This window comes from Macaca thibetana, chromosome 5, assembly GCF_024542745.1.
Source record: "Macaca thibetana thibetana isolate TM-01 chromosome 5, ASM2454274v1, whole genome shotgun sequence".
NCBI classification, from domain to species: Eukaryota; Metazoa; Chordata; class Mammalia; order Primates; family Cercopithecidae; genus Macaca; species Macaca thibetana.
Genome location: NC_065582.1, coordinates 36,258,386 through 36,280,152, shown reverse-complemented (window position 1 = coordinate 36,280,152; position 21,767 = coordinate 36,258,386). Strand labels below are relative to the sequence as shown.

At 44.0% G+C, this 21,767-nt stretch overlaps 1 protein-coding gene across 5 annotated transcripts in view; it reads left to right on the top strand.

The window, feature by feature from the left end:
* TMEM131L (transmembrane 131 like) overlaps positions 1–21,767 on the top strand; it is a 170,537-nt gene that overhangs the window by 61,584 nt on the left and 87,186 nt on the right. The window lies entirely within an intron of this gene.

The window sequence follows — 21,767 nt, the reverse complement described above, 5'->3', positions numbered from 1 at the left end:
CTCAGCTCACTGCAAGCTCCGCCTCCCGGGTTCATGCCATTCTCCTGCCTCAGCCTCCCGAGTAGCTGGGACTACAGGCGTCCGCCACATCGCCCGGCTAGTTTTTTGTATTTTTTAGTAGAGACGGGGTTTCACCATGTTAGCCAGGATGGTCTCGATCTCCTGACCTCGTGATCCACCCGTCTCGGCCTCCCAAAGTGCTGGGATTACAGGCTTGAGCCACCGCGCCCGGCCGCATACCAGTTTTAATATAGAATGTGAAGTCTGGTGGTACCAACCAATGCCCAGAAATTTAGGGGCTTTGAAAACAACAAAACACAGTAAGGTAAGAAAAAGTGTAAGTCTAAAAGCGGGTAAAGGAGGAAAATACTTTTAAATTTAAGGAGGAAATTGCTTTCTCACTTGGATTCTTTTTAATGTTCTTCCTACTTTCCCTAAAATAACAGAACCTGGTCTCTCATAGGTTCCCTGCCTAGGCTGTCTCGTAATGTGTTCATATTAAAGTTGCTGTTCCGCAAGCAAAGCAGGTAAAGCGTATGCCTCTGTTTCAGAGCTTCCAAGCCTAATAGAAACCGTCTTGGGGAGAGAGGAATTTGGTTGGGGGTGGGGGAGCCAACCCCTCCCTCGGAGAGTGTGGGCCACAGATAGGGTAGACTTTGAAACTCAAGAGAAACATCCGCAGTGGTTTCTTATCTGACCATGTACAGTGGATGGTGGGTCACTCCAGTCTTTGAATTTTGGCACCCTTTCTGTAAGGTAACTCTCTGTAGGTCTGGCCTCGGAGGGTTGTGGCCTCTGGATTGAAGAGGTGGGATCCAGTGAGCCGAGGAAGAACCTTCCATTGCTTTTATCCCCCCTGTCCAGAGGGTTCCGGAGACCACCCATCAGTTGCCTGTTGCGTGATCAGTGGTGGTTTCTGGGAGGTTTTGTGATTAATTTTATCTCGGTGCTTATGAGAAATGACACTTAACCTAGTGTCTTTGAACCTTGACTTTCATCTGTAGAAAATGGAAATGTTCTGTTCCATAGAGAGTCAGTTGTACTTGCACTGGTAAAAGAAATGATTGATTACTTTGAATATTCTATTTAAGGAAACAGTACACAGCATACTTCTAAAATGTAGATGGGATAGAATCCTTTGTACAAAAGAAATGAAAGTAAAATTTCCACTAAAATTGGCAAGCTTTTGTGGGTGTACCTCTTTCATCTTCAGCATAACTTGAAGAGGAACTTTAGTCAGTGTGTATGTTTCCACTTACTGAAAGTGAGTATGTAAAGTAACTAAACCTATAGTGGACTCTTTATTTAGAAATAGATACTGCTACTTTGGAAGGCAGTGGATTGAAAGAGTTGAAAAACTAAAGAGAAGAGAAAACTGAATCCTTGGGGGGAAAATCTTAATGCAAGCACAAATATAACACCAAATTAAGTCCAGGAGGAAAAGTAGTTGAGCACAAGGGAAAATAAATTTTAAAATTTAAGGGTACGTGTACGTTTTATGTCACACTGTGGTGTACTCTCTGGCCTGAATCCTTGTGATAGGAATGATTTCATTTGCTTCAAATGCCCCCCTTTTTTCCCCTACCCCCTTCAAATAACCTGTGGGAGATTTTCTGTATTTGGCTTATGCCCATGTTTTGAAGTCACACAGTGTATATTAAGTAAGATCTGATTGCAAAAATGGTCTCTGTTAAAACAGGCTGTTACACAAGATGTTACCATATGTTCATTTCACGAGACCTCACACATGCTTTAAGAACCATCATTATTTCGAATCTAAGTAGTTCATATTTGTATCAAATATTCCATTTGCAGCCTCTAAGATTCTTGCCATCTCTGTTGTCCTTCTTTCTTAGGTCTCTGCTGCTTCGTGGAGAATACAAACTACTTGTAGTCAGGGTCTCTGTTTTATACTTGTATCCATTCACTACACCTAATGCTGTGCTGGATATAAGGTCCAGAAAATACTGTGTAAAAATTGCTGGTTGAATTTTGGCAGATCTTGATAATGTAGTTATTAGGATATTCCAGGGGGAGGTGGCATTAGTATACTTACACTGATAGTTTAAGTGTCATTAATTTGGTGGATGGTGGCATTTTGGGGGAAAGGGCCAGTTTATTGGATGATAAATCAGGACCCTGGTCTAGACAGGCTGCATTATGAGCTGAATCAAAGAATAAATTCAAAAGCTATTATTAGGTATGGTACAGTACTGGGACATGAATGAGCAGTTTCCCCACAGGAAGGGGAAATAGAAGAACGCCCAAAGGAAGTACTGTAGGTGAGAGAGACTTGAGGGGTGTTAGAGACTGCTTGAAAAGAGAATGCTGCCTAGGTGTAGATTAAAGTTGAGGGGTCTTCTGTTCAGGGTAGGCTGGCATGCTGGACTTGGTTCTGGCAAGTGCCTTTAAAAGGTATTCATTGGGTATTTTCAGAAGCACATTTTACTCATGCAAGTTCGACCTCTGGAGCATAGCAAAAAGTGAGTGATTCGTCCCACTGTTTGAGTGCATATCTGACACTGGACCAGCGACGGTGACAGAGGTAGCTCTTAGGTCTTGGGATCGCAGCTGACAGGATGTGGCTGACTCAGTAGTTCCAAGACAGCTTCCTGAGGCCCCCCCACTTTCCTGATGTGGCAGAGGCACCAGCACCCGTCGTGGGCCAGTTCCATGAGGTTCTGGGAGTCTTTCCTGGAGGCCCAGCATAGAGCCTGCTCCCTTGAACTCTTCAGTGATTTTATAAGCGCTTAATTCCTAATTCTCTATATTAAATCCCTTTCTGCTTAAAATAGCTAGCTCATTTCCTGCAGCCTGACTCTGGCTGAGGCTGAAGAATTTTATAATGGGAATGAGCTGCATTAGAAACAGAAGTGTCACTGCAAATATCCTGGAACGAGCAGCAGATAGATGGATAAATGGATCAGTGGTTCCCAAATGCATGTGCTCAGGTTCCTTCTGCTCCCCTAATGGATGCATGTACACTGGGATTGCCTGAGAGAGCTATTCCCCAAACATAGATTCTTAGGTTCTATCCCTAGAAATTCTGATTCAGGGGAAGTGCTGGAACCCTTGAAGTGCTGGAAACTCTGAGAGATGGCCACATTGGCTATTAGTGGACTAAATTATTTCTTGACTCTAGTGCCCATGAGAATTCTTTTTAAAAGGGAGGAAGTGTTTAGGAGCTACACATTTTTAAAGATTCCACTACAGAGGATATACCTTTTCTTGGATATAAAGGGATTAATCCTGTAAATACTGTCAGAACGTGAACTCTACAGGATTTCCCTCTTTTGTTATTACTAGAGGAAAGGAATATATTTCAAAAATGTTACTGAATCCAGAATAAAAATCGAGTTGCTAGTAATGACAGTTAAAAATTCACGTGAGTACTTTATTATACAGCGTTTTATTATATAAACATGGCATTTTACAGGATAATATGCTGTTTTATTATATAAAGTGTCATTAGTATATTCTCTTGTCTCTGTTTACAGTTAAAGGAAAAAGACAATAGAAGTTATTTAAAATATAGAAATGCCTCCTAAGAAGAGAGGTGAAGGGATTATTTGGAGAACTGGCGAATTTAGGATAATTTCGCAGTGTTAGAGTTCACCGAGCTCCGGAAGCCAGGTGGTTTAAGGATCACATGTCTAGTGTAAGCACTTGTTCTTCTCTTATTCAATTTCCCCACCTGTCTCCACCCTCCCCACCAAACCACAGTCCTGATTTCTGCCCTTCTCTTCATCTTCTGGCCCTTTTAAGGTGCGTGCTAACAGAGGAAGAAGGAAATCACCATTGTTCTCCAGTCTAATAGAGGCTGCTTGATTGAAATTGATTAGCTGTAGATGATTGGAGTCCTTGTAGCAGCAGGGGTTATATGTCAAATGGATCTCCACTGAAGGCCAAAGCTGTTCTTCCTCTGCAGCTGCCAGGCTGCTTGAAATTAAGCAGAATGATTTTGCACTTGGATAATAGTCAGGAATTAACTGCAGCTTACAAAGCGCTGCATAATTATGGGAAATGTGGATGGTGCTAATCAAATGCATCTGCATATGGCATTTTCATTATATACAGGAGGCGTCTGTGTGCACAGAAAGGGAATGAGCTTGTGTGGAGCTTGTATGGGTACACGTGTGAGAAGATGCATCTGCAGAAATGGCCTCCTCTTTACTACATGGAATCCTGACAGAATGATTGAATTAGGAGTCTGGCGTGTGTGCTTGCTTGCTATTAGTGCTTTAAAAAAACAAAAACAAAAACAAAAAAACTCAGCCTTATTGAGATACAATTCACATGGCACACAATTTGCCCACTTAAAGAGTGCAGGTCAGTATTTTTTAGTGTATTTGTGGGGTTTTGCAACCAGCAGCACACTCTAATTTTAGAACACTTTTACCCCTCCTAAAATAACCTGTTGGTTCTTTTATAAAGAAAATGTAGTTTGTACTTTTTGAGGGACACTTTTTCTTTTTTTTTTTTTTAAGTGGGAGTTTCAGATCATCTTCAGCCTTTTGCAAAATCATACTATTTCTCGGAAAGCATTTGTTTTTATAAATAGTCATAAAATGTTTCTTAACGTTCCAAAGGTTACCTGCTTTCCTGACTTTTGGACACAACCTCATGAATTATGTCTTAGTTGCTGGGTTCATGTACCTACTATAGTTGGGATCTTTTCAGCTTCAAGTGACAGATTTCACTCAGCTAGCTGACGCATTAAAGGAACTCATTGGCCCTGGTAACCTGGAAGAAGCAGGGGTATTATTAGCTTCAGGCACAGGTGGATTTAGGGATTCTCTCTCTTTCTTAATTCTTTTTTTTTTTTTTTTTGAGATGGAGTTTCGCCCTTGTTGCCCAGGCTGGAGTGCAGTGGTGCCATCTCGGCTCACTGCAACCTCTGCCTCCCGGGTTCAAGCGATTCTCCTGCCTCAGCTTCCTAAGTAGCTGGGATTACAGGCGTGCACCACCACTCCCGGCTAATTTTGTATTTTTAGTAGAGACGGGGTTTCTCCATGTTGGTCATGCTAGTCTCGAACTCCCGACCTCAGGTGATCTGCCCACCTCAGCCTCCCAAAGTGCTGGGATTACAGGCGTGAGCCACCGCACCTGGCCTCTTTCTCAGCTCTTTTATTTCCACATTGGCCATGTTCACCCCATTGTAACTGGGCGACTCCATGTGGGAGTGGGGTGCACATCTGCAGCAGCACTGGCGGAGGGGAGGCTGCGAATCAGGCGCTGAGCCTCACCTCAGCTTGCCTATATTTTTGTGTCACTGGCTTATAAATTACTCTAGGTTTTGATTTATTTCCTCGTTCTGGGATTACAGATCTATTCATTTAAGCAGTGGAACTAAAAGAACCATCTCAGGCATGCTGCAATAACCAGTGTTGCTAATTCAGACGGTTAGTCAAAGCATATGAACCAGACCCAGGCTGTGGGTGCTAGTTTCTAAAGGGTTCTACCCAAGCCAAGGGCTACCAACTTGGACCTCCTCTTAACACTTCTCCTTGAACATGATCCACCTGCTCATGCAATTTCTAGCTTAATCTCTTTCTACACTTTCATTGCCTGGTTCAGGACCTTATTTTCCATAGTAGGATCCTATGTTTTTTGCATTTTCAAGTTCTTAGTTGTCTTGTCTTCTTAACATTTACAGCATTTGTAATTTAGTAAATCTCTAAATGTTGTATTGTGTGATTGGCATGAATAGACCCGACATATTTTTTAAGCTGAATAAGAAATATAACCTACCTGACTTTGGTTTTTAAAAATATTCTATACATACTTTTATTGTTTTGGTAAATTAGATTTGGTGAAGGTTTTGGTTGAAGTTTGGGAAACGTTTTTTATGATTCTGCAGTTTCTGACATGTTAGGAAGAGGCCAGCTTTATACCGAGTAATTAAAAAGAAATATTCTGAGGCCTGAATTGTGATTTTATAAATCAATGGCACCGGTTTGGGAAGGTTTTCTTTCACTCAACAAATGTTACTGGGTGAGTGTTCTGTAAATACAAAACAGCAAACCAAATAGACTAAAATCTAGTGGACCTTGCAGTCTAATAGGATGTGAGAAAGAGAAAACTGCGAAACTAAATTTTATGGATGTTATAAGGTGATATGTGGTATGGAAAAAGTTGAAACAACGGTCAAGGGAAAAGAGGATGAGGATTGTGGTGGGGGCTGCAGCTATAAACAGGAGGTTGAAGCTTATTAAGAGGGTGAGATTTTACAAGGATTTGAAGGAGGTGGAGGAATTTTTTTTTTCTTTTTTTTTTTTTTGAGATGGAGTCTTGCTCTGTCGCCCAAGCTAGAGTGCACTGGCGCAGTCTCGGCTCACTGCAACCTCCGCCTCCTGGGTTCAAGTGATTCTCCTGCCTCAGCCTCCCTAGTAGCTGGGACTACAGGCATGTGCTACCATGCCTGGCTAATTTTTTGTATTTTTAGTAGAGATGGGGTTTCACCATGTTAGCCAGGATGGTCTCTATCTCTTGACCTCGTGATCCACCCGCCTCAGCCTCCCAATATGCTAGGATTACGGGCGTGAGCCACCGGGCCTGGCCAGGAGTTGGAGGATTTGATGGAGGTGGAGTAGTTTGCCATGAGGCTGTCTGGGTGAAGAATATTCCAGATAGAGAGAACAGTCACTGCAAAGAACTTTAAGGTAGGAGGCCATACACTTGGGGATTCCCAGTGTAGCCAGAAGACCCTTGTGGTGAGATCACCATGTGTACAGACCTGGAGAGGGGTGTGGAGCTGGTGAGGTCATGGGGAGAGCACAGCGTGAGGCCTTGGAAATGCGGATTTGTGGGGATTTTGAGCAGAGCAGTGATGCCATTTGAATTAGGTATAAAGAGGCCATGCGGCAGGGCTGAGCCTGGGCAGCAGGGAGACCAGTGAGGCCCTTACAACCAGGAAGCAAGAGATGGAGAGACATGATGGGTGCTTGGATCAGGTGTGGCAGTGGGCCTGGTGAAAGCAGAGCTCATGGGATTTCCGATGGATAGGATGTGGGGTGTGAGAAAGAGAACAGTTAGGGATGACTCCAAGGTTATTGGCGTGAACAACTGAGCAGAGATGGCTGTGGCACTTGGGTTTAGGGGTAAGATCAGGCGCTCAGTTTCACACCTGTTGAGTTTGGGATGTCTTTTTGACCTCCCAGAGCATATGTGGATGGGCAGTTGAGAAGGGTGCTGGTCTAGAGATGTAAATTTGGGGTGGTGTTCACAGCCTTCACATTGGATCAGGCAAGCATTGAGTCATTTTAGATGGCTTAGAAAAGGGGACCCGGGTAGGGTCTGGAGCCGGGGGTGTCTCTGCATTCAGAAGTGTCGTAGTAGAGGAGACTGAGAGGTGACCAGCGAGTTAGGTGAAGTGAAGCAACATAACAAAACAAGTGTTTTGGAGTTGTAATTTTTGTTAGCTTTTAAATAATTAATTAATGTAGAAATATGCTGTTTGAATTTAAAAAAAAAGAAATAATTATAAGCTATATTTAGGAAGAAGTGTACCTTCCTATTGCTCTTGAGTTTTCAAAAAGCACATCGTCTGAACATCTTTAATATTCTCACAGGTTCTGAACCATTTTGGAAAGTCAGGCAAAGGGAAAGTGCCTGATATTCTCCTCATCCTAACATTGCTGTTAATAGTTTGGTATTTGCCTTCTCATTTTCCTCTGTATATTTTTTTTAGTTGTAATCTTGTTGCACACAATAGCTTTGTTTCCTTTTGTTTACTTGTCACGGGCAACAGCAGCACTTTTTTCATGTTGCTGTTTACAGTCCTCAAAACACAATTTTTGTTGGAGCACTCTGCTTCTTTTGGAATTGGTGTTTATTGATAGAAGGACTGAATAGATAAAACCACGTTGCTACCAGCTGATCTTTGCTTTTCCCTGCCTTCCTGCACATCTGCATAGGATTCATACTGTGCTTTGTCTAGGGATGGAGAATGCTGGAAAGAGAGTGGAAGTTGTTAGGATCTGGGCTGAAAATCCAGGAGCAAGGCTGGGGCAGCCCTGGCCACTGGGAAGGTTAACAAGCTGCTGCTGGGGCAGAGGGAGTGAGGGCCTGTGGAGAGGGGCTCCTGGGCTTGAGGGACCATGCAAGGCCATTCTTTCTTTTGCAGACATCTTCAGCAATAACACTTCAGTGCCTCAAGGATTTGAAAGAAAAATTACAATTTAAAAGGAAAACTCTTCGTGTATGATTTGCATATGAGTGGCGTCTGTATAATTAAGAACAATTAAATTCCCTGAGCTGAATTGAAAGGGAGGCTCCTGCTTCTGCTGCCGCAGTGCCTGCAGTGCAGCCTGTAGCTGTCAGGGCACTGGAGTTCTGTTGGAGGCATTCTGCCACCTCCCCACAACCTCTAATAAAAGAAATCCTGGAACACTTTGCTGGGTGCTTGACAAAACTCTTTACAAACACATTTCATTTAATCCTCACAATGGATTTAGGGGGTCTATGTTAGTCAGGGTTCTCTAGAGGGACAGAACTAACAGGATCGATCGATCGATCTCCCTGATCTCCCTCCCTATCTCTCTCTCTGTCTCCCTCCCTCCCTCTCTCCTATGTATATATATAAAGGGGATTTTATTACAAAGTATTTAACTCACCTGATCACAAAGTCCAATAGGTTATCTGCAAGCTGAGGAGCAAGGAAGCCAGTCTGAGTCCCAAAGCTAAAGAACTTGGAGTCTAATGTTCCAGGACAGGAAGCATCCAGCGTGGGAGAAAGCATGGGAGAAAGATGTTGGCTGGGAGGCTAAGCCAGTCTAGCCCTTTCATGCTTTTCTGCCTGCTTTATATCTTGGCTGCGCTGGCAGCTGATTAGGTGGTGCCCACCCAGATTAAGGGTGGGTCTGCCTTTCCTAGCCCACTGGCTCAAATATTAATCTCCTTTGGCAGCACCCTCACAGACACACCAGGTTCAATACTTTGCATCCTTCAATCAAGTTGACACTCAGTATTAACCATCACAGGGTCTTACGGTAATTTTATAGTAATGGACACTGAACTTCTGATCACAAGAGCATTAGATGATCTCTTGTGCTCATCTTTATGGTTAACTCCACCTTTGTAGGTTGTTCCTGCCTGGGACCCAGTGAACCTGTTACAGGAAAGGGGTCCTGATCTAGACCCAAGAGAGGGTTCTTGGATCTCACACAAGAAAGAATTCAGGGTGAGTCCACAGTGCAAACAAAAGCAAGTTTATTAAGAAAGTAAAGGAATGAAAGAATGGCTACTCCATAGTCAGAGCAGCCCTGAGGGCTGCTGGTTGCCCATTTTCATGGTTATTTCTTGATATGCTAAATAAGGGGTGGATTATTCATGCCTCCCCTTTTTAGACCATATAGGGTAACATATTGATGTTGCCATGGCATTTGTAAACTGTCATGGTGCTAGTGGAGTGTAGCAGTGAGGACAACCAGAGGTCGCTCTTGTGGCCATCTTGGTTTTGGTGGATTTGGGCTGGCTTCTTTACTGCAACCTGTTTTATCAGCAAGGCCTTTATGACCTGTATCTTGTGCCTGCCTCCTATCTCATCTTATGACTTGGAATGCCTTAACTGTCTGGGAATGCAGCCCGGTAGGTTTCAGCCTCGTTTTACCTAGCTCCTATTTAAGATGGAGTTGCTCTGGTTCAAAAGCCTCTGACAAGCCTATGGGAATTTGGTCACATTCTTTCTTCCACTGCTGTGTTATATCTGATGGACTCCTTTCTCCCTAGACTAACTGGGAAGCAAGATGCAACTCTCTCTGATTTTTTCTCTTTTGATTTTGCAAGAACTCTGCAGTTTGACACAACACTGAACAACTTTAAGTAGAGCAGGAACACGACTATTTTCCCTTGTAAGGTCCCTGCCAGCCACCCCACAGGAAGGAGGTAACGTGTATTGGTAATTGAGGATGTTTTAAGCAATCTTCAAAGAGTAGGATAATTCTTATCCCTTGCCTTCCCTGAAATGTAAATGACAGTGGGTCTTATTGACTAGGCTCCTTCCAGGACTTTGTTCCTTCCAGGTGGGAATGTCACCTGTATGCTCCTTCTAGCACCTCTTTTTCTGGCGTGGCCATATCAGTCTGGAATACCCTCCCACCTTTGGTTCCCTGAAGCATCTCATGGAGGTCCTTGCCCGTCCCTGCAGGTCTAGTTATGAAGCAGAGGATAGGCTCTGAGCCAGTCACATGCAGGCACTTCCCAGTTGACATCAGTGCAGGGCCAAAGCCACCCTAGGCCCCCACCAGAGCCAGTGGCTTTTCCCAGTGAAAGACAGCAGGAACCAACCTTTCCATTGTTAGGATTTTCTTTGCTTTGCCATCAGATTTGGGTTATGTTTGAGTTACTTTTATTGCTTCAGCCACTTAGCTTTCTGGTTTATTGGGATGCTCTGGTTCTGGCCGCCCTGAAAGGCTGGCACTGCTGAAAAGCCCGCCTCCCTCAGGGCAAGCAGGGGCTGGAGTGATGAGGCCACGTAGTATTAGTTCTGCTGAGCAGCTGCCACTGGCAATTTCTGGTGTTGGAGAAGAGTGGGAAGCTGTTCCAGTTAGAATTAAAGCTTATATCTAAATCAGAGAGCGTTTTCTCTCTGCTGAGAGAGTCTACAGATATGCAGCCACTGGCTCCAGGAAGTCTTTAGGGACCCCACGTTGCCTTCCCCGAGGTACTGGGATCTCCTACCCGTGGGACAAGGTGGAGATGTTTGTGCTCCTGGCAGCAGTTTGGAAACTGCCAGTGCGATACTTCAGCTTTCACCCCATTTGCTGGAACTTAGTCCCGTGGCTGTACCCAGATGCAAGGGAGCCTTGGAAATAAGCCCACTTAAAAATTCCATTATGTGAAAGAAGCAGGGATATTAGGGGCCAAAGAGCAACCTCTGTCACAGAACCTTGGGAAAGAAACAATGAGATCTTTACCATTATTTCTCAAGGAAAAATTGCTTTTCATACAACCTATTTTTAAGTCACATACCTCCCCCAAAAGCGGGGAGAGGCGGAAAAAAACCAACAAAACAAAAACCCAGCAACCCTCTGACTTGTGTTAAGGAGTCCTTGTTTTTCTGGGCACACTCTAGACTGGTTTCTCCAGTGTCAGTGTTTGTTGGGTTTCATGTAAGAAAAATCATTTTTAAAGCCCTTCTCTGACAGTGGGATTATATTATATAAGTGAGCTTGGTGATAGTAAATTATACTTTATGGGCAAGCGTGTGGTCTGTGCTAGTCTGCTGAATGGACAGCATGAAACTTCAATTAAAAAGGTTTCTGCTACATTCCGTTTTAAAAACATTATGTTCAGAGGCTAGATTTTTTTAAGAGGCTTAACTTTTTGAATAATGACATACTGTCTAGGTATTCTGAGAAATGGGCCTGGGCCCTGGCGGATTGAAACGTTGATATACATGTTAGTTTTGTGCTCAACTGTAACAGCTGCTATGAAGCAGGGGCTGCCTCGCTCGTGCTGGCTCCTCTACTCATGAGGCTGGTCCTTCAAAGAACAGTTAGAAATTTTTCATTAGATTTTTCTGGCAATCTTGTTACCATTCTTTGTATTTGTCTGAAGATCATTTCGAGATATTTGCTCATATTGGGACTTTTTTAAAAAAAAAACACCTGTCAGGGCTGGGCGCGGTGGCTCACGCCTGTAGTCCCAGCACTTTGGGAGGCCGAGGCAGGCGGATCACCTGAGGTTGGGAGTTCCAGACCAGCCTGACCAACATGGAGAAACCCCGTCTCACTAAAAATACAAAATTAGCCGGGAGTGGTGGCACATGCATGTAATCCCAGCTACTCGGGAAGGCTGAGGCAGGAGAATTGCTTGAACCGGGATGTGGAGGTTGCAGTGAGCCGAGATTGTGCCACTGCACTTCAGCCTGGGCAACAAGAGTGAAACTTTGTCTTAAAAAACAAACAGACAAACAAACAAACCCACAAACAAAAACACCTGTCAGTTCAGTGTATTTTAGTAAAATATTGTTCTGGGTCATAAAGTTATATGGGCTTGTTCTTTGGTCCTACTGAGAAACTCTAGAAATTAATTATCTTTTGTACTTCAGTTTTTATCTTATCAGCCTTTCTGTGATCTGTATGCCTTAACTTGTGTTTTTCACTTTGTTAAAACTCTTCCTCCAACATTACCTGAAGACGGCGTGTTCAGCCTTCTAGATCCTACTCAAATGCTACCTCTTCCAAAAGACATTTCCTAACCTACTCCATGCCGGGTGATCTCTTCCTCTTGTGGACACTGAAAGTACTGTGGACTGTCCTCTCCCTTGTATCATGTGTGTTATGTATTGTAGGAGACATGTGATACATACATAATACTGTGAGCCTGTGAAAGTTAGGTGGCTGTTTTTATTTGCCTTTGGATTTCTGAATCTAACTGCCTTGGGTAGATAGAAGAAGTGAATGTCGGTGAGATTTGGCATGTCTGCCTTTGCAATATGAATAAGTTCAGCTACCAAGTTGCTTAAAGTGTTATAGATGAGCTTTAAAACATGGCTAGTGCACCGTTAGGGAACTAATACCTAAATTTTTACAGACACTTTGAGAACTCAAAGTTGGTTTTCTAAAAATAACATGCACAGTAATGCATGAACTTGCATTGTCCACCCATGATCAAAGAGGAAAAAGTCCTTCATCCCTAGACTCTCTTATCTGCTTAGGGTTTGTGTGAATTTCTGCTTTGGCTTCTTTTTTTTTAATGTGTAATGTCTGGCAAACTCTGTTAATGCTGGAAGTATCTAATACTGAATGTTCATGCTAACTTGTCCTAGAGCTGAAAGGTAATGCAAAATGGATTTTGTATTTTGCAGATTTTATAATTATATTTCATTATTTTAACATATAGTAGAGTGACCCACCCTAGAGTCTAGGAAAGATGTCAAATCTTTAAACCACAGAGGAGAAGCCATGAGTTGGAGTAAGGAGAAAGTTGGAATGGCAGTTGGGGAAATGTCAGCTTAATTGCTGGCCTGTTCTTTAATAGGGTTTTGCACAGTCCTTTGACTACTTGTACTTGGCTAAAGTAGATCTTTATAGTATGTGGAATGTGGTAAGAATAAATATGTAAATATAATAATGTATTTTAAAGTTATTGAATTGGAGATGAAATGCCTTTTGGTCCTCATAGAATAGGGGGTGGTGAGGGACAGATTTCTTTGGTTGCACATGGAGTTAAGGAAGACACAGGAGTCAAGGTATCAACAAAGCTTTCAGCTGGGCAGGTAGGCCAAGGCGCTCACCAGCGTGGGAATAGAGTACAGCCAGCTGAGGGGCGTTGCAAGCAAGATGGTGAACTGCATCTTTTATTCCATTGGGAGGTGCCTATGGGCCATCCACGGGATGATGCCTGGTACAGATGGAAACACAAGTCAGGGGCTCAGCGGAGGAGTCTAGGCCACAGATACACAGGCTTGGGAAATGAATCAGTCAAACCACAGAAACCAAACTCTGGCTGATTTGAGCAGAAAAGGAATTTATTGAAAAGATGTTGGGCAGCTGACAGAATCTCTAGGAAGACCAAAGAACCAGGCCCAGAAAACAAGCCGGCAATAAGAGGAATTAGCAGCTAGAGCCACAGCCAAAAATATTCCATGGAAACAGACTGCTGAGAACCCCACTCCATCACTTACCCTGCTGCAGTACTGTGGTCCCCCAGGACAAATTCTTCAACTTCTTTGCTTCCTTGTGGCATCAGCTTGCAGAGGCCCTGCCTCAGGCGGGTAAATCTGGAGAAGGCTGGGTCATGGGCTAGCACCCCAGCTGTTAGTGGGGCTAGTAAAACTAGTATCTGGCCCTTTCTGAATCCAGGAGGGTTGACCATGGGAAATGTACCAATGCAGTAAAGGAAGACGCTGAACAGCCGCAGAAATCACAAATGTCAGTGAAGGAAGCATTTATCTGTGGGTGATAGGTGAAGCCAGTGGATGGGTACAATGGCCTAGAGTGAGAAAAGAGTAGAGGAAGAGCTTTGGAAATGGCAGCATGGAAGAGATAGGCAGAGGAAGAGGAGTTTGAGAGGGAGAAGGAGCAGCCACAGAGGTAGGAGGTAGTGGGGAGGTTTCCTGGAAACTGAGGGAGAGGCATTCAAGAGAGGGTAGCCAGTGGAGAGGCCAAGTCAGCTCGGTACTTGATTTTGCAGGCTGTGATCATTTATGACCTCAGCAAGGGCTGCGTTGTTGCAGAGAGGGCTGGGGCCAGAGACCAGTCCGGTGGAGACAGCGTGGTGAAGGGGCTGCGAATGCATGATCACATTCCCATTCAGCCACCCCACGGCTGAATGCGCTTCGGCAAGTCGTTTCAATCCCCAAAGCATCTTTGTGTGTGAAAATAGGATGGATGATAATTAGTATCCACATAGGGTTCTTAGGATTATATATAATAAAGTGCTTGGCACAGCATCTGGTATACTGCAAGTGCTCAATAAATTTACTTGCTGTCATTGTTGCATCTCCTATGGTTTGGCTTCGAAGGGAAGAAGAGGGCTTGAAGCGGCTAGGGAAGGTAGAGAAGGATCTTAAGTGAGCAGGGCATGATTCTTTTCCTGTAAGTTGGGGAGACAGAACTGGGAGGGAGATGAAAATCCTGGAGAGGGCAGGACAGGAGGCTGTGAGCCTGGGATGCATCCAGAAAGAGCAACTATGGGGTTAGTCTGACAGACGCAACATCTCCTCTTTGGATAGTGTGGATGCATAGGTTGTCAGCAATGTGAGGGACAGATTACTGTTGAAGACTTTTGTTGCTGTCTTAGGAAGGCTGGCCATCAACACGCTGGGCTGCCGTACATCCCCAGGTCCTGTTACTAGCGAGAGCGCCTCCAACAGACCACTCTTGGTATTGCTTCAATGACTTTTTGATTCCTCTCTTTTGGTTTAATTAATGCTTTGACCTTGAAGCCCGAAGCTTTCTACAGTGAAAGAAACTAGGAAAATCATGTCCTACCAAAAGACTTTTTCTCGTTGGTGGGATTTTAATGGAGGAAAATACTGGTTTCTGCCTCCATTGTTAAATGGTTCTTTGCAAGTAGTTAATTGACCGGTAAGAATGGCAGTTCCAACTTAGGTAGCAATGCCTGTGTTTTTTATGTTTCTTCCTATCAGTAAACTTCTGGGGAGAAGTATTTTCTAAATTAAAAATAAAAACAGAAAAAACGACTTGTACTAAGATTATGATGTAGAATTTTATAACGATGTAGTTAGATAACTCATTTAATAAATTGTGCAGCTTAGGCCATTTGTTTTTCAAGGAAGGCCCTAAAGCTCAGTGCCTTGCCTCAGTTCATAGGCGTTTCCAGGCAGTGAGAGCCCGAGGAAGGCCGTGCCCTGGAGTAACCAATCAGATTGTTGGCATGCATTGGTATAGACACCTCCCAGGCTGGGACTTTTTGTATCCGTGCAGGGATCGATTTGAAGTCCATTTGCAAAATGGAAAAGTACTGAATTCCTCTAAGGTCCCAGGAGGTAGCAACTGAGTCTTAGAAATACCTGTCTCCGGCCGGGCGCAGTGGCTCACGCCTGTAATCCGAGCACTTTGGGAGGCCCAGGCGGCCGGATCACGAGGTCAGGAGATCGAGACCATCCTGGCTAACACGGTGAAACCCTGTCTCTACTAAAAATACAAAAAACTAGCCGGGCGTGGTAGTGGGTGCCTGTAGTCCCAGCTACTCGGGAGGCTGAGGCAGGAGAATGGCATGAACCCGGGAGGCGGAGCTTGCAGTGAGCTGAGATCGCACCACTGCACTCCAGCCTGAGCGACAGAGCCAGACTCTGTCTCAAGAAAAAAAAAAAAAAAAAAAACCTGTCTCCTGCTCAGAGGAAGATGGTGGTTGACTAAGTATCCCATCAGACACACTGTTTAGAAGAGTGGGACCAAGGAGATTAATGCAGGGATCGCTGCCATTATGGAGTCTCCAGGTCACTTCCAGCATTTCCAGCTGTGGGATCTCTCATTCCTGTGAATAATGAGTACAGCCCAGTAAGTGTCTCATTAGCATAACATGTCATTCTTTGAGCACTTGAGAGTCTTGACACAGTAACATTATTCTGGTTACTGTGGTCTACTTAGCTACCTTTCTTGAGGCAGAGGGGGTTTGTGAAATGGATGGGAAACCTTTCCTCTTGTCCATGCAACCTTTTGCAACCAGCGGCTAAAGCCATTGTTGCTGTGTCTGTAAGGTTTTTGTTTTTGAAACACCGGCTGTCCCCTTAGGTGTTGGAACAGTTTGCATCTCAAAGACAGCTAGCTAGATGTGGGGACGCCAAGAGATGGATGAAACCCAGTCCACCGAGGAATATGGGGAGCCAGACAGTTCAGTCCTGGCTGTAGGCGCTCACTGTTATGTCTCAGGTCCCTGTTAGGAGGTGAAGCTATTTTTCACTTGTTCGAAACGACAGGCCCTCTTCTGAAACACTGTGGTGTTCTCCAGGAGTTGAGTCAACCCTTAGGAAGAAGGCCAGCACACATCCACAGCACGTCATCTGGAGAAGTGTCTGCTGAGTTTCCCTGGCTCCCCTCCTCATGGGCCAGCAGAGCCTTCCCTGGTAGCTGCTATGGGGCCCAGGCCGCCCTCTGCCTTGGGCTGGCCCTCTTCCGTTACCCCTCATACCGACTTCCCTGCCTCACTCTCCTCACTCCACCCCCGGAGCCAGCAGGCCAGCTTGCGAGTGCACTTTCTGTGCTCAGTTCTCCAAGGTGGTCTGCGCTATCTTCACTCCTGCCATTGGCCTTACTGGAAGCAGCCTGTGTTCAGTGTCCCTCCATGGTAGCTGCTCATTGAGGCCCATTCAGATAGCCCCATTCTCCAAAGGCTTTGCTGAGTTTCTCCAGTGGGTTTTTCCTCTTCTCTTTTTGGATTCTCCTGATCTCTAGGTTTTGATCATGGGCATACGAGGCAGTGCAGCCTCCTGGATGGTAAGCCTGAGGGGAGCACCTTCCCGGAGCTGGCCACCTGCCTCCGTGCAGCTGAGCCTTATTAAATTGCCAAGAGCTTTGAGGTGGGGTCAGCAGTCCCTGGCCCTGCCTCTCACTCTGGGGAGATGGAGCTTTGCCTTTGAAATGACATGTTTTGGTTGGATAACATTTGTGAACAGCTGGAACAGTTCGTTACAGCCAACTCATTTCCATGTCTAAGTTACTGGACTCATTTTTTAAAGCGTGTCTGATATCAGCAGACAGATTTAATTTTCCTAGGAATAAGAAATCTGGGCATCTACATGCTTTTGAAGGATCTTGGAGTCATCCAATGCAGCTTGCTCGTTTTTCTGAAGAAGAAACTGAAGCCCTGTGTCACACTAGGACCTGACCCAGCGTCCTCATTTCCAGTGAAATTTCTTTTCTCTTGTATCAGCCACTTTTGCAAACTCTTTTCTTTTCTTTTTTCTTTTCTGTTCTGTTCTGTTCTTCTTTCTTTTTTTTCTTTCTTTTTTTTTTTTTTTTTGAGACGGAGTCTCGCTCTGTCGCCTGGGCTGGAGTGCAGTGGCTGGATCTCAGCTCACTGCAAGCTCCGCCTCCTGGGTTCGTGCCATTCTCCTGCCTCAGCCTCCCGAGTAGCTGGGACTACAGGCGCCCGCCACCACACCCAGCTAATTTTTTGAATTTTTAGTAGAGACAGGGTTTCACCGTGTTAGCCAGGATGGTCTTGATCTCCTGACCTCGTGATCCACCCACATTGGCCTCCCAAAGTGCTGGGATTACAGGTGTGAGCCACCACACCCGGCCCAAACTGTTTTTTTGTTTTATGTCTGTAGAAAAAAATGTGGCCAAAGTTTTTAAAAAGATTTTTTTCTTTTAAAAGATAAAAGAAAAAAAGCCAGGTAAAATCTTAGGCAAAGGTCAATGTTTTTTCGAAATAAGATGTGGAAATCCTTGTCTATATGTCCTACTGCTGAGAAAGCTCAACTCTTTGCGAAAGGTGTTTAAAATAAGGACTAAGTGTGTGTGGAACATGATCTGTATCAACAAGAGCTCAGACACTGCAGATGGCTCTTGCCTTTATTTCTCATCCTTGTGCCTTTCTCTGTTATAGAAGCAAAATGGCCCCTTTTATGTGTTGCCCAGGCTGGAGTACAGTGGTGCAGTCATTGCTCCCTGCAGCTTTGAACTCCTGGGGCTTAAGGGATCTTCTACCTCAGCCTCCCTAGTACTTGGGACTACCACCGTGTGCCACTGAGCCCAACTAATATATCTATATATAAATATATAGATAAATAAATACAAATATATATATATATATATATTTATTTATTTTAATAGAGATGAGGTCTCACCATATTGCCCAGACTGGTCTCAAACTCCTAGGCTGGAGCAATCCTCCCACCCTGTCCTCCCAAAGTGCTGGGATTGCAGGTGTGAGCCACTGCACCTGATCCATTTTTCTCTTTTAACTAGGAGCTTTTTTTTTTTTTTTTTACAATTATCTTACAGATGGAGAAGGGGTGAAAATTAGAAATATGTGGCATAAATTTGTAGTTGATTGCTACAAGATGCATGTGATTATTTGATGCCAGTTGTGGGGACTCCTAAGAGTAAAAGAGGCCAGGTGGTCTTTGACATAAATGAATTATTATTATTAAGGGTGAAACGTGAGAAGGGTGAAATGCTGACTTTTGCAAGAAAGGGGAAAAAGGAGAAAGTTTTATCTTTTATTGCTGTAGTTCTTGAGATTTAAGTTATTTATTTGAAGCTAACTGTGGCATTTCAAACAGGATATAATTTCTTGGGACTGACATTTGAGGATAATTGTTCGTGTCCATAGCTGACTCAATTTTGGCAATTTGTTCTTTCCCACCGCCCCTCCCCTGGTCCCGCTCCAGTGGCTCATGCCTGTAATCCCAACACAGGGAGGCTGAGGCGGGCGGATCACCTGAGGTCGGGAGTTTGAGACCAGCCTGACCTACATGGAGGAACCCCATCTCTACTAAAAATACAAAATTAGCCAGACGTAATGGCACATGCCTGTAAACCCAGCTACTCCGGGGACTGAGGCAGGGGAATCGCTTGAACCCAGGAGGTGGAGGTTGCAGTGAGCTGAGATCGTACCACTGCCTGGGCAACAAGAGCAAAACTCTTGTCTCAAAAAACAAACAAACAAATCTTTGAAACATATGCATGTGTAAGTACTCTCCAGATCAATACCTATGTCTGAAATAATTTTACCTGCAAGCGCTAATTTTTAAATTAATATACTGATGTTAAAACTCCTTATAGCTTAATATAGTATTTTTCAAGCTGTAAAGTCAGTTAAGCTGAAATCAGCCAATGAGAAAAGTAATTTATGACTTTTAGAGGAAAAAAACTGACATGGTTTTATTTCTGTATTTGGGATCAAAATAGAGTTTTCTTTGAAGTTAGAGACACTCTGGCTATTTGTACCATATTACTTTAGGTTTGGCCCTAAATGTCTGATTTTTATTGGGTATGTAAAACTTTCTAATTGTAGAATTTAAAAACCTCTATCAGAATATGAGACAGCTCAAGTTTATATTTCATTTATCCTATAATATTTAGAGCTAATTATTACTGTCTTGTTTGGGACTTTTAATTCCAGAGGTCGATGTTGACTTTAAGCTCAATCAGCTTCTCCATCTGTTCTCTTTGCTTTTCTTATAAGATGAGGGTCATCCTTTTAGTAATATGAGCTAATATTTATTGACCTTAATGAAGCCTTTGCTTCATATTTGGCACATCATTTTATCTCATCCTATTTCATTTTAGTCTCGTAACTACGGTGTAGATCATTTCCATTTTGCAGATAGTAAGGTTAGGACTTGAGAGAGGTTTAGTGACTGATACTCTCAAGGCTGGAAGGTGATGGCCATGGCCTGGAGTGCTCTGCTTCCTAAGCCCTCACCAGCAGGTCAGACTGCACCGGTTCCTTGGATAGGTCATACAATGCCTGAACTTGGCAGGGCTCATGTCTTCCGCTTCCACAGATCTAGATTGGAATTTGGGCTCTGCCTTTTAGTAGCTATGTGACCTTGGGTGAATTACTTAAATCCTCCAAACCTCATCTGTTCATGTGGAAGTTGTATAAAATCTGATGGCAAATTCACTTTTCAGCGCACAAGACAGAAAGAAGACTGTCATTGTCATTAATTACTTTGTCGTAAGCAGTAGCCTGACTTTTCTCAAGATTATTTTTGGTACATAAAGTTGCCTGTTTTTTTTTTGTTTTTCTTCTGAAATACCGAGCCTGGCCAGCTCCGTCTGGAGTGGGGTCCCTGTGGTACATCTGCTGTGGGTACTTCTTCACCTTCGTTACCACCTGTGGTTCTTCACATCATTTCCGGAGGCAACTTCTCTGCAAGCCAGTTGTAGAATTAGTGCTGGCCTTTTAGGGTTTGAGTAAATAGCATACCTCTTCTCTGACCATGTTCAAAACAAGTGAAGAGATTGACAAGAGTTAGGCAGATGGAGCCCAAGGCATCACTTTATTGTTAATACAGCTGGGGCTGGAGATAGAATAAAGGAGGTACAAACAGACTATAATGGAGAGAGGATAGAGAAAGAGAAACTTAGATAAAGGCAGAAAGTGCAGGGAGGAAGAAAAGATGCAACTAGATTCTTCCTGTGAGACAAGGACTTTGGAAGGGTTCTCGGGTCTCTGCATTGTTTGTACCTTCAAGAAAAGTGGGGCCTTGGAGAGGGAGTTGCTGAAAGGTCACAAAGCGTATTGGCCAGCAGGTTTAAAAGTCAAATTTCCACTCCTGGACCAGCCTTTGAACCAGCTTGGTCGGTGGCTGCTGGGCGGGAGGAGAAAATGGAAAGCTTCTATTTACTTACTTATTTTTTGAGACAGGTCTCAAAAATGGTCTTGCTCTGTCACCCAGTCTGGAGTGCAGTGGTGCTATCATAGCTTACTGCAAGCTCGAACTCCTGGGCTCAAGCAGTCCTCCTGCCTCAGCCTCCAGAGTAGTTGGGACTACAGGCATATGCCACCATGCCTGGCTCATTTTTAAAATTTTTTAGTAGAGATAGGATCTCACTGTGTTGCCCAGACTGCTCTCAAACTCCTGGGCTCAAGTTATCTGCCTGCCTTGGCCTCTCAAAGTGCTGGAATTACAGGCATGAGCCACCACCTCCGGCCAAAAAGATTCTATTTTGGAAAGCTTGTTCCAGTCTTTGAAAACAGTTGTTCGCCGGGCGCGGTGGCTCAAGCCTGTAATCCCAGCACTTTGGGAGGCCGAGGCGGGCGGATCACGAGGTCAGGAGATCGAGACCATCCTGGCTAACACGGTGAAACCCCGTCTCTACTAAAAATACAAAAAACTAGCCGGGCGCGGTGGCGGGCGCCTGTAGTCCCAGCTACTCGGGAGGCTGAGGCAGGAGAATGGCGTAAACCCGGGAGGCGGAGCTTGCAGTGAGCTGAGATCCGGCCACTGCACTCCAGCCTGGGTGACAGAGCAAGACTCCGTCTCAAAAAAAAAAAGAAAACAGTTGTTCATGTTACCTTTAGGAGCTTCTTCAGTTAAACATCTTTAGATTATTACAGCTTTTAAAATGTCATTATGGAGGTTGATAGTTTTTTGATACTCATATGTATATTTTGTATTTTATGTTTTTAAGTATGTTTATATGTCATGTATCTTTATTATGGTTTTCTTTTACATGTTTTAAAAATGTTTTGATATTCTTTCTGCTATATTGATTTGTGCCTTTTGACCATGAAGGAAAATGAAATCATAGTGATGATTAACAACCTGCCATGTGAGATTCTGTACGATTGTTATTCTTATGCAGGCTTGTGATGGTTGCAGCCTCACCAGCTATGCG